The sequence below is a fragment of the Sorex araneus genome, chromosome 9 (assembly GCF_027595985.1).
Source record: "Sorex araneus isolate mSorAra2 chromosome 9, mSorAra2.pri, whole genome shotgun sequence".
Taxonomy (NCBI): Eukaryota; Metazoa; Chordata; class Mammalia; order Eulipotyphla; family Soricidae; genus Sorex; species Sorex araneus.
In genome coordinates, this window is record NC_073310.1 from 10,972,524 (window position 1) to 10,983,772 (window position 11,249).

At 51.8% G+C, this 11,249-nt stretch overlaps 1 pseudogene; it reads left to right on the forward strand.

Moving 5' to 3' along the window:
- Positions 1–4,930: 4,930 nt before the first annotated feature.
- On the forward strand, positions 4,931–9,698 carry LOC129407013 (ubiquitin-conjugating enzyme E2 N-like; annotated as a pseudogene).
- Positions 9,699–11,249: the final 1,551 nt, after the last annotated feature.

The window sequence follows — 11,249 nt, forward strand, 5'->3', positions numbered from 1 at the left end:
CGCAGAAGCCGGTTCCCAGAGCCGAAAGGAAGAGGGATGTGCGGGTCTAGTGGGCTGCTGTAGCCCCAAGTCCACACGGGGTCCTAACAGACACTGGGCCAGGGCAGGTAGGGCACGTGCCTTGCACAAGGCCAAGCTGGGTTCGATCCCGGCATCTCATGTGGTCCCCTGAGCAGGCTAGGAGTGATTCTTGAGCATCACCAGGTGTTGCCCAGAGACAGAGAGAGAAGAGAGGAAGGAGGGAGGGGGGAAAGAAGAAAGGGAGGGAGAGAAGGAAGGAAGGAAGGAAGGAAGGAAGGAAGGAAGGAAGGAAGGAAGGAAGGAAGGAAGGAAGGAAGGAAGGAAGGAAGGAGGGAGGGAGGGAGGGAAGGAAAGAAGGAAGGAGGGAGGGAGGGAGGGAAGGAAGGAAGGAAGGAAGGAAGGAGGGAGGGAGGGAAGGAAAGAAGGAAGGAGGGAGGGAGGGAGGGAAGGAAGGAGAGAGGGAAGGAAGGAAGAAAGGAAGGAAGGAGGGAGGGAGGGAAGGAAAGAAGGAAGGAGGGAGGGAGGGAGGGAAGGAAGGAGAGAGGGAAGGAAGGAAGAAAGGAAGGAAGGAAGGAAGGAAGGAAGGAAGGAAGGAAGGAAGGAAGGAAGGAAGGAAGGAAGGAAGGAGAGAGGGGAGGAAGGAAGGAAGGGAGGGAGGGAGGGAGGAAGGAAGGAAGGAAGGAAGGAAGGAAGGAAGGAAGGAAGGAGGGAAGGAAGGAGGGAAGGAAAGAAGGAAGGAGGGAGGGAGGGAGGGAGGGAAGGAAGGAGAGAGGGAAGGAAAGAAGGAAGGAAGGAAGGAAGGAAGGAAGGAGGGAAGGAAAGAAGGAAGGAGGGAGGGAAGGAAAGAAGGAAGGAAGGAAGGAAGGAAGGAAGGAAGGAAGGAAGGAAGGAAGGAAGGAAGGAAGGAAGGGAGGGAGGGAGGGAGGGAGGGAGGAAGGGAGGAAGGAAGGAAGGGAAGAAGGAAGGAAGGAAAGAAGGAAGGGAGGGAGGGAGGGAGGAAGGAAGGAAGGAAGGAAGGAAGGAAGGGAGGGAGGAAGGGAGGAAGGAAGGAAGGGAAGAAGGAAGGAAAGAAAGAAGGAAGGGAGGGAGGGAGGAAGGAAGGAAGGAAGGAAGGAAGGAAGGGAGGGAGGAAGGAAGGAAGGAGGGAAGGAGGGAGGGAGGGAAGGAAGGAGAGAGGGAAGGAAGGAAGGAAGGAAGGAAGGAAGGAAGGAAGGAAGGAAGGAAGGAAGGAAGGAAGGAAGGAAGGAAAGAAGGAAGGAAGGAAATAGATATTGGAGATGCTGGAGAAGCCTGGGGCACGGGGTCTCCTTCTCCAGACCCCCCAAGTCTTCTGGGAGCTCCTGGGATCCAGAGTCCTGTACAAGGTCTGTCAGGAGTCCTGACCAGCTCTGGGGGACCAGGAGGGCCTTTCTGTGGGAAGAGGGGACCGGGCTGTGGCCCCTGGGGGAAGCCCAGCGTGTAGATGGACAGATGTGGGAGCAGCAGAACCAGTGGGAAGCAAGACGGGCAAGTAGCCAGGCTGTAGTTTGGCTTGACTTTGCTCCAAGCCTTAGTTTCCTTGTGTGTCCTATAACAATGAGGAGGAATTCAGAAACTCCCCTGGAAGTGCTCTCAGGAAGCCCAGCTGCAGGCAGGCAGGGCGTCACAAGGGCATGTAAGTCACGTGGCCACTGATTTCTACAAGTGACGGGTTGATGGCTTCCAAAGGAGAGAAATTTGTGGGTCCAAGAGGACCAGTCTTGGGTCATGGGTCATGGGGCTTGGGTCATAAGCAGACAGTTGTGTGTGGAATGAACTTAAGCAAGTGTCATTCCAGGGAAAGAGGCACCGGGAGGGCATTTGGGAAGCCTAGGAGCTGGGCGCAGTCCTGGCGATTCGGATTGGGTGGTTGGGGCAGCGCCTGGAATTTGCTTCTCCAATAAGCTCGCAGGAAGCTCATCCCTGCCCGCCCTCCCGCCTGCAGCGGGAAGGATGCTGTTAGATCCCGGACACCCGGGTGCTTCCTGGCTGCAGAGGGGAGGCTGGAAGAGGAGGAGGGCATTTATTGAGATTTACAATGTGCCAAGTTCTGTGCCAGGACCTTTGTCTTCAAGGAGTCCAGCGTCCAGTGGAGGAACAGGCAAGAAAACAAACAAGGTGGGGCCAGCGGGCTAATCTAGGATCTAGGGCAAACAGCCTTGCATACAACTGGCAACAGGCTTCAACCGCTGGCACCCCAGCTGGTTGGTTCCCTGAGCACTGCCAGGAGTGATACCTGAGTGCAGAGCCAGGAGCACTGCCGGATGTGCCCTCCCTCCTCACACACACAAAGATAAGGGGCTGAAGATATGGCTCAAGTGGTAGATCAGATGCTTTGTGTGTTCGAAGTTGGATTCCCCAGAACCACCAGGTGGACCCCAAGCAGGTTTGGTCCAAGGAGGTGGGGAAAGAGTTTCAGGTTAATGGAAGGGCCTCAGCAGAGGCCGGGGTGCAAAAGAGCTTGCTCCTTTTGGGAACTGAGGCAGAATTTCCCGGGCTCGGTATACAGCACTGGGTGGAGGGGCAGAGAGCACGGAATTGGGCCGTGAGACAGGGCTGATGCCACCGCAGACCTTGGAGTCTGCGGAGACTCTTGGGGAGGGCCCTTTTGGGGGTGAGCCAGGCCTGCCTGGCAGAAACTGAGGCTTAGCAACTAGGTGGGGCCTTGAGCCATGTCCAGCGGGCAGTGTGGACACGGCCAGCCTACATCTGATCCTCCGTACCCCCTCATATTCCCTATGGTCCCCTGACCCCGCCAGGAGTGATTCCTGAGCTCAGAGCCAGGAGTAAGCCCTGAGCACTGCTGGGTGTGGCCCCCCCCCAAAAAAAAAAAAAAACAAAAAGGAAAGCCGATCATTGGTGCCAGGAAGTGTCTGGACAGCAATGTGGTGAGGCTCTGAGCACGGAGTCCCGCTCCCCAGCCCCCAGGGTTTTGATAAAAAGCTGGAGCCTGATTCTGACCACCAGATCCAGGCAGAGAATACGCGGAGTTGCCCCCTGAAGTATCCCATCAGCGAAATCCGGAGTGGAAAACAACGCATCCTGTGACAGATAATTACAAGGGAAAGAGAAGGGGTGGAGGGAGGGTATCTAGAATAGAGCAGTTTTTTTTTTTTGGGTCACACCCAGCGATGCTCAGAGGTTACTCTTGGCTCTGCACTCAGGAATTACTCCTGGCGGTGCTTGGGGGACCATATAGGTTGCTGGGGATCGAACCCGGGTCGGCCGCGTGCAAGGCAAATGCCCTACCCGCTGTACTATCGCTCCGGTCCCTCTAGAATAGAGCAATTTAAAAAGGTTCTACTTAAGAAGATGGCTCGGGGGAATGGCGGGCTTGGATTCCCTGGAACCACTTGAGCATCACTAGGTCCCTTGGGTGTTACTGGGAGCAACCCCCAAACAGTGCTGGGAGCAACCCAACACTGCCGGCGGTAGCCCTCCAACCAAACAAAACCATCCCTAAAACGGACAGCGGGAGAAAGAATGTGGGCCAGGCTAGACGACAGAGTCTGGGAGCGCTTGTCGGAGTGGGGGAGGGGTGGGTGCAGAGCACGAAGCGAATATTTCTAGGAAAGGCTGAACGGTACACAGGGGAGATCACCCAAGGGCTAAACTGTGTGCCTGGCAATGCACAGGGCCCAGAGTTTGAGACCCAACATTGGGTGACCCTAAGGAGTTCCCCAAACAACAAATTTTTTTTTTTTTTTGCTTTTTGGGTCACTCCTGGCTCTGCACTCAGGAATTACCTCTGGCAGTGCTCACGGGACCATATGGGATGCTGGGAATCGAACCCGGGTTGGCCACGTGCAAGGCAAATGCCCTACCTGCTGTGCTATCGCTCCAGTCCCACAACAAAAAAATTTTTTTTTAAAAAGCCTGAACAGGGGGCTGGAGAGATAGCAGAGTGGGTAGGGCGTTTGCCTTGCACACGGCCAACCCGGGTTCTATTCCCAGCATCCCATATGGTCCCCTGAGCACCACCAGGGGTAATTCCTGAGTGCAGAGCCAGGAGTAACACCTGAGCATCGCCAGGTGTGACCCAAAAAGCAAAATAAAATAAAATAAAATAAAATAAAATAAAAAAATAAAAAGCCTGAACAGTAGGGGAGGAGCCAGAAGGCCTTCCTGGGTGTCTATCGGAGTTTCTTTTTTTCCTTTTTCTTTTTTTTTCCTGGCCGGAAGTTCTTTTTTTTTTTTTTTTGGCTGGGGAAGTCACATCTATTGGTGCTCAGGGTCAACTCCTGGGCTCTGTACCTGGGAACTGCTCCTGGTGGAGCTCTGGAGAGCCACACAGTGCTAGGGGTTGAATTCAGGGTAGCTTGCATGCAGAACAAGCACTGGTCAGGGTGTCCAATCCACTGTCATTGTCACTGTCACCCTGATGCTCATCGATTTGCTCAAGTGGGCACCAGTAACGTCGACTTGTTGTTACTGTTTTTGGCATATCAAATACGCCACGGGGAGCTTGCCAGGCTCTGCCATGCAGGCGGGATACTCTCGGTAGCTTGCTGGGTTCTCCGAGAGGGGTGGAGGAATAGAACTCGGGTCGGCTGCGTGCAAGGCAAACGCCCTACCCGCTGTGCTATAGCTCCAGCCCATCCAATCCACTAAGTCGCAGAATTGCTTTGTATGCTTTTGTTTCTCGTTTGAAAATAAAAAGGCTTTTTTTTTTCAAATGGGTTCTGGAACCAGCTGGGTTCAAATGCCAGCTCTGCCTCTTACTGGCTGCCACGAAGGCTGGTTAGGAGACCCTGTGTGACCCTTGGTTTCCTCATCGGTCTGTTTGCTTTTGCATGCCCACCCTCATCTGCAAAACGGAGGTGGTGTTGCAGGGGGTTTTGTTTCATCTTGCTTGACTGTGGTGTCGGGGATCAAAGTCAGGACTTCGCACATGCCAGACAAGCGCTCCAATACAGAGACACACAGGGTGTTGGGGGATTCAACTCGTTTCAGTACTGGAAGCATCTGGAATGATGCCCAGCACGGTACCAGCACTCAGATTTTGTGACCGTCACTGCAATGTTATTCCCAGTTCCCTCACCCGTCTCTCCTGCCTGCCTCTGTGATTCCCTCAGAAGGAAAGGAGAAGGGAGAGTCAGCCCTGGCATTCCCCTAATGGCTGTGCTGGCACCTCTCATAGACAGTGACAAGATAATCACAGCCTACACCTGAGATCTGGCTATGATGACTATGATGTTAGTGTCAAGTACCACAAGACAAGGTGCATTACTGGTGGGCTGGGCCTTGGCTCAGTTACAGGAAAATATTTCTCCAGTAACACAGTTAAGAGCTCAACAGGTGGGGCTGGAGCAATAGCACAGCGGGGAGGGCGTTTGCCTTGCACGTGGCCGACCCGGGTTTGATTCCCAGCATCCCAAGTGGTCCCCCCAGCACCGCTGGGAGTAATTCCTGAGTGCAGAGCCAGGAGTAACCCCTGTGCATCACCAGGTGTGACCCAAAAATGCAAAATTAAAAAAGAGCTCAACAGGATGGAGGGCAGGCTTTGCACGCAGGAGGCCCGGGGCGCCTCCCAGCACCACACGGCGGCCACCGTTGGGAGTGTCACCCCCTTATCCCAGTCTGGGAGGGGAAGGTTGCTATCATCTCCTTTACAGGTAAGGAAACAGCAGTTTTGAAGGAATGTGACCTGTCCTGGGCTCCAAGAGGCAAAGGTGCTGGTTTTCCCATTCTTTTGCCCGGCTGGCTTCCTCCCGAGCCAATGTGACGCACATCCCCACCCCTGGGAGAGAGAGAGAGGGAGGGAAAGCCAAGTTCATTCTTCCTTCCCTGAAGTTCAAGGTTCCGTTCAAGTTGCCCACTGGGGTCTCTGGGCTCCCTGCTGTTCATCTACAAGAGGTCCTGGGCCAGAACACTTGCTCTGGGGAACCAGACCACCGGGCTCCAAATCCCAGGGTGGGCCGGGGAGCACCGAGCATCAAGCTGGGCTGCCCCCCACACCTCTTTGTAGTTACCTTTTGAACTTTGATCTGTAAAAAAGTATGGGGGTGGGTTATTTTATAAACTTAAAATAGGCCAGACGGAATTACTAGGATGCTTTGTTCTTCTGATCCTTATCTGCACAGGAAGACACACCCCTCCAAGTCCTGTGAGTCAAGGTGACCGGCCTCTGGGGGCTCCCAGCCAGCTGTGTTTCCCTTCTGAATTCCCAGCTTGGTTTTTCCATGCCGGTGGGTGGCAGGGTTTTTCCCAAGCCCCGAGCCCCGCGCTCCACCAAGCCTTTGCGGTGATTTTGCCCTCAGCAGTCCGTGTCGGGATTATTTCTTCCGACAGGACGGACAGCACTTTCCTAGGTGAACCAGAACAAGAATTCCTTGTGATCTGAGGGCCTAAAAAAGGCCAGCGGGCTTTAAAGGTTCTTAACTTCCTCGACAGTAAGGGGGGCTTCTCATTATTTCTCTTTAACAGGTGAAGAAACTTGAGACCCAGAAAGAAAAAAAAAATGGCTTGCCCCAGGCTACCCAGAGCTATGAAGGGGAGCAAGCCTTTGAATTCTGGGTTCTGTGCCTCCGAACACACTCAGCTAATATTTACTGAATCCCTGGGTAGGGTCCTCTAGTGCTAGCTTTTAAAACATATCCTTTCTGGTTTAAAATCTTAGGTTTGAGGGCTGGAGAGATAGGACAGCAGGTGGGCTGGGTCTTGGTGGACCACCATTGAGAGTGTAGCTCCCTTATCCCAACCTGGGACGTGAAGGTTGCTATTCCTTTACAGGAAGGAAACTGCATGCGTGTGTGCTTGCGTGTGTGTGTGTGTGTGTGTGTGTGTGTGTGTGTGTGAGATGACCTTGTGTGCAGATGCACTGTAGCACTGTCCTCCCATTGTTCATCGATTTGCTCGAGTGGGCACCAAAAACGTCTCCATGGTGAGACTTGTTATTGTTTTTGGCATATCGAACACGCCACGGGGAGCTTGCCAGGCTCTGCCGTGCGGGCGGGATACTCGGTAGCTTGCTGGGCTCTCCGAGAGGGACGCAGGAATCAAACCCCGGTCGGCCATGTGCAAGGCAAACGCCCTACACGCTGTGCTGTGCAGATGACCCAGGTTCAATTGCCGGTCCCCCTTACCATCCCCCGAGCCCTGCCACGAGTGATCCCTGAATGCAGAGCTAGGAGTAAGCCCTGAGCACCACCAAGTATGGCCCCTAAAATAAAACAAACAAAAAAGTTTTGTTTTTTTTTAAATTTTTGGTGGAGGGAGGATACACCTGGCTCTGTGCTCAGTATCCACTCTTGGCGGCACTGGGAAACCATATGTGCTGGGATTCTAAGCAGGGTTGTGGTCACGATGGCCACATAGCAGGCGAGCACCTTAACCTTTGTACAGGCTCTCTGGGTCCTTAAAAAATATATATATATAATATATATAAAATAAATATGTATTTATATATCACTGTCACTGTCATCCCATTGCTCATCGATTTGTTCGAGTGGGCATCAGTAATGTCTCTCATTGAGAGACTTATTGTTACTGTTTTTGGCATATTGAATATGCCACGGGTAGCTAGCCAGGCTCTGCCACGTGGGCTCGATACTCTTGGTAGCTTGCCGGGCTCTCTGAGAGGGGCGGAGGAATCGAACTCCAGTCAGCCCGCGTGAAAGGTGAACGCCCAACCGCTGTGCTATCGATCCAGCCCATTTTTATATATATAAAATATATATATTTATTTTAAGCTGTACCTGGCTCACTCCTGATGGAGCCTGGGGACTCATATGGGGTGCCAGGGATCAAGCAGATGGGTTGATCCCATATGGGATCAACTCATATGGGTTGACCGTCTACAAGCAGATGCCCTACCTGCTGTACTATGTCTCTAGTTCCCCTCAAATGGTTTTGTTTTATTCTGTTTGGGGGGGGGGTCACACATTGGGCAGTTCTCCAAGGCTGTTGCCAGTTCTCAGTGCTCAATCAAGGTTCTTCCCAGTGGTGCTCCGGGGACCCTGTGATGTCAGCAATTGAACCCCAGGGTCCAATTGCAAAGCGTGTGCTGTGGCCTGTGGAGGTATCTACATCTACACCAAGCGCTGAACAGTTATTTTATTTCTTACAGTCCTACAAGGCACCAGGAGTGACAGTACCGCTGGCAGGGCACTTACCTTGCACAGAGCCAGGTTTGATCCCCAGCACCCCATATGGTGCTCAGGGGACCATATGGGATGCTGGGAATCGAACCCAGGTGGGCCGCGTGCAAAGGCAAACGCCCTACCCTCTGTGCTATCGCTCCAGCCCCTGTATCTTTATTTCTATAAACAAAAAAAGGGCATCCATTTGGGTTATTGTCATTTTTCTTGGGTACCAGGCAAAGTAGTTGGAGCTACTCCGGTGTGGAGGGCCATGAAGAGACAGCCACTGAACCCACGGCTCCCGCATTCTCTCCAGCCCCTTATTTTTGCTTTGGGACCACACCCAGGCTTACTCTGGGCTGATTTAAGGGTCATTCCTGGCACTGGTGGTGCTCAGGAGACCAGATATGGTGCCAGAATTGGTCACATGCAAAGTATGTGCTTTAACTTCTATACTATCTCTCCAGACCCTTAATCTCTCCTTTTTTTTTTTTTTTTTTTTTTTTGCTTTTTGGGTCACACCCAGCAATGCTCAGGGGTTGCTCTGGCTCCGCACTCAGGAATGACTCCTGTCAGTGCTTGGGGGACCATATGAGATGCTGGGGATTGTACTCAGGTCCGCCGCATACAAGGCAAATGTCCTCCCCACTGTACTATTGCTCCAGTCCAAACTCTCCTCTCTTTTCCTCCCTTCCCTTTCTTTTTTTCTTTTCTTCTCTTCTCCATCCTTCCTTCCTTGTCACACCTCCATGCACTCAGGACTTAGTCCTGGCTCTGCACTCAGGGATGGAGACTGACTCCTAAGAGTCTGCTTCAGCGGGGTTTGGGTGCAGAGGCCTGGCCCAGCCCTAGTGGGCTTGAGGGACCATATGGAGTGCCAGGGACCAAATCTGGGTTGGAAGATCAGATCTGAGGCCAAACTTGGGTGCTGATAAGACAGCTGGGCTGCTCTGCAGGATTCTTAAGGAAATCCAGAGTTTGCTGGCAGAAGCAGTTTCTGGCATTAAAAGCAAAACCAGATGAATACAACACCCATTCTTTTATTTCTTGTGGGGGCCACACCGGTGATGCTCAGGGTTTGCCCCTGGCTCTGCACTCAGGAATTACTCCTGGGGGGTGCCTGGGGATGATATGGGATGCTGGGGATTGAATCCAGGTCATCCTCGTGCAAGGCAAACAACCCTACCCGCTGTTCTATTACTCTGGCCGCGACACCCATTATTTTCATGCAGTCAGTATTGGCCTCTAGGATTCCACCTTTGAGGGAGGGACTTTTAAGCTTAAATAATTTTCTGAACTATTCCTTCCAGAATACCCAACAGTAGTCCCTAAAGTACATTTCATGACCAAAATTTATCATCCTCACATATACAAGTGGGAAGATTATGTTTAGATACTTTAAGAGATAAGTGGTCCCTGGATCTGCAGATTTGCACAATTCTGCTATCGATCCCAGCTTTGTTAAGTGCTTCTAATCCAGATGATCCATTAGCAAATGAAGCGGAGCCCTAGAAGACCAACCAAACCATAGAGACAGCTAGAGCATGGACCAGGCAATATGCCACGAATAATATTTAAGTTGATCTGATCATCAAGTGTGCAGCACTTCTGTTCCACCAAGTCTTCTCCTTTTTTGTTCGTATTTAATGGACACAGTCTTAGAAACATTATAGACTAAAAGCCCAGACATCTTCAGTTCTTTGGAGATTAAATGCACATTAGCAGATCTGTATCTTGTTAGGATTCACTGTTGTAAGGACTAGAGCTATCGTCTGGATTGTTGTGTGAATATCTAAAAGTAGCCCTCCTCTGCTTTTATTAATTTTCCCCATCATGGTTTAAGTAGAAAGCATTGTGAATGAAGGTAATTCTTAAGATTAGCTGCAGAGGTCTGGGTGTTTTATTATTATTGCTGTTTTGGTTTGGGGCCACACCCAGTATTACTCCTAGCTCTGCTCAGGGATCACTACTAATAGCTTGGGGGACCACATGGGGTTCCAGAGATCGACCCTAGGTTGGCTGTATGTAAGGCAAGCACTCTACCCGCTATCCTATCTTTTCAGCCCCCTCCCTTTTTTTTTTTTTTTTTTTTTGCTTTTTGGGTCACACCTGGCAATGCACAGGGGTCGTTCCTGGCTCATGCACTCAGGAATTACCCCCTGGCGGTGCTCAGGGGACCCTATGGGATGCTGGGATTCGAACCTGGGTCAGCCGCATGCAAGGCAAACACCCTACCCGCTGTGCTAGCACTCCAGCCCCTTTCCAGCCCCTCATTTAAATTTTCTTTTTTTTGCTTTTTGGGTCACACCGGCAATGCACAGGGGTTACTCCTGGTTCTACACTCAGGAATTACTCCTGGCGGTGCTCAGGGGACCATATGGGATGCTGGGAATTGAACCCGGGTTGGCTGCGTGCAAGGCAAATGCCCTACCCGCTGTGCTATCGCTCCAGCCCTATTTAAAATTTTTAAAAATTATTTGCTTTTGGACCACACCCAGCAATGCTCAAGGGTTATTCCTGGCTCTGCACTCAAGAATTATTCCTGTTGGTGCTTGGAGGACCATATGGGAAGCTGAATATTGAACCCAGGTTGGTCATGTGCAAGGCAAACGCCCTACTCATTGTACTATGGCTCTGGCCCCCTCTTTTATTTTTTTAAACGTGCGGTTTTAGGTTCACAGCAAAAATGATGGGAAGGTACTCAGATTCCCAGATATCTCTTGCCCTTAGAGGCACCAGCTTATCCCATTATGAACAAGCCCCAGAGAGTGGACAGGCCTTATCACCGATGCTTACATATTGCTGAAGGACGCAGTGATGAATATTACTTTGACATTTCACCGCCCGGAGTCCTGCTGAGTTTATAGGAGGGCTAACTCCTGCGGCAGGACTTCCGATGAGGAAGGCTGGAGTCATAGGTCGTCACTGCCTGCTGTAGGGCAACCTGGGGACTGAGCGCTCAGCCTCTCTCTCTTCCTTGCGGGTAGCCAGTCTGGACAGCAGCCTTGGAATATTTGGGGTCTCCTGTGGGTCAGCAGCTGTGGGGATCAAGCCTGCTCATCAGGCTTGACCACTGGGACATTAACTGCTCCCCAACACCGGCTCAGGCCTTTTGAGGGTGACCATATT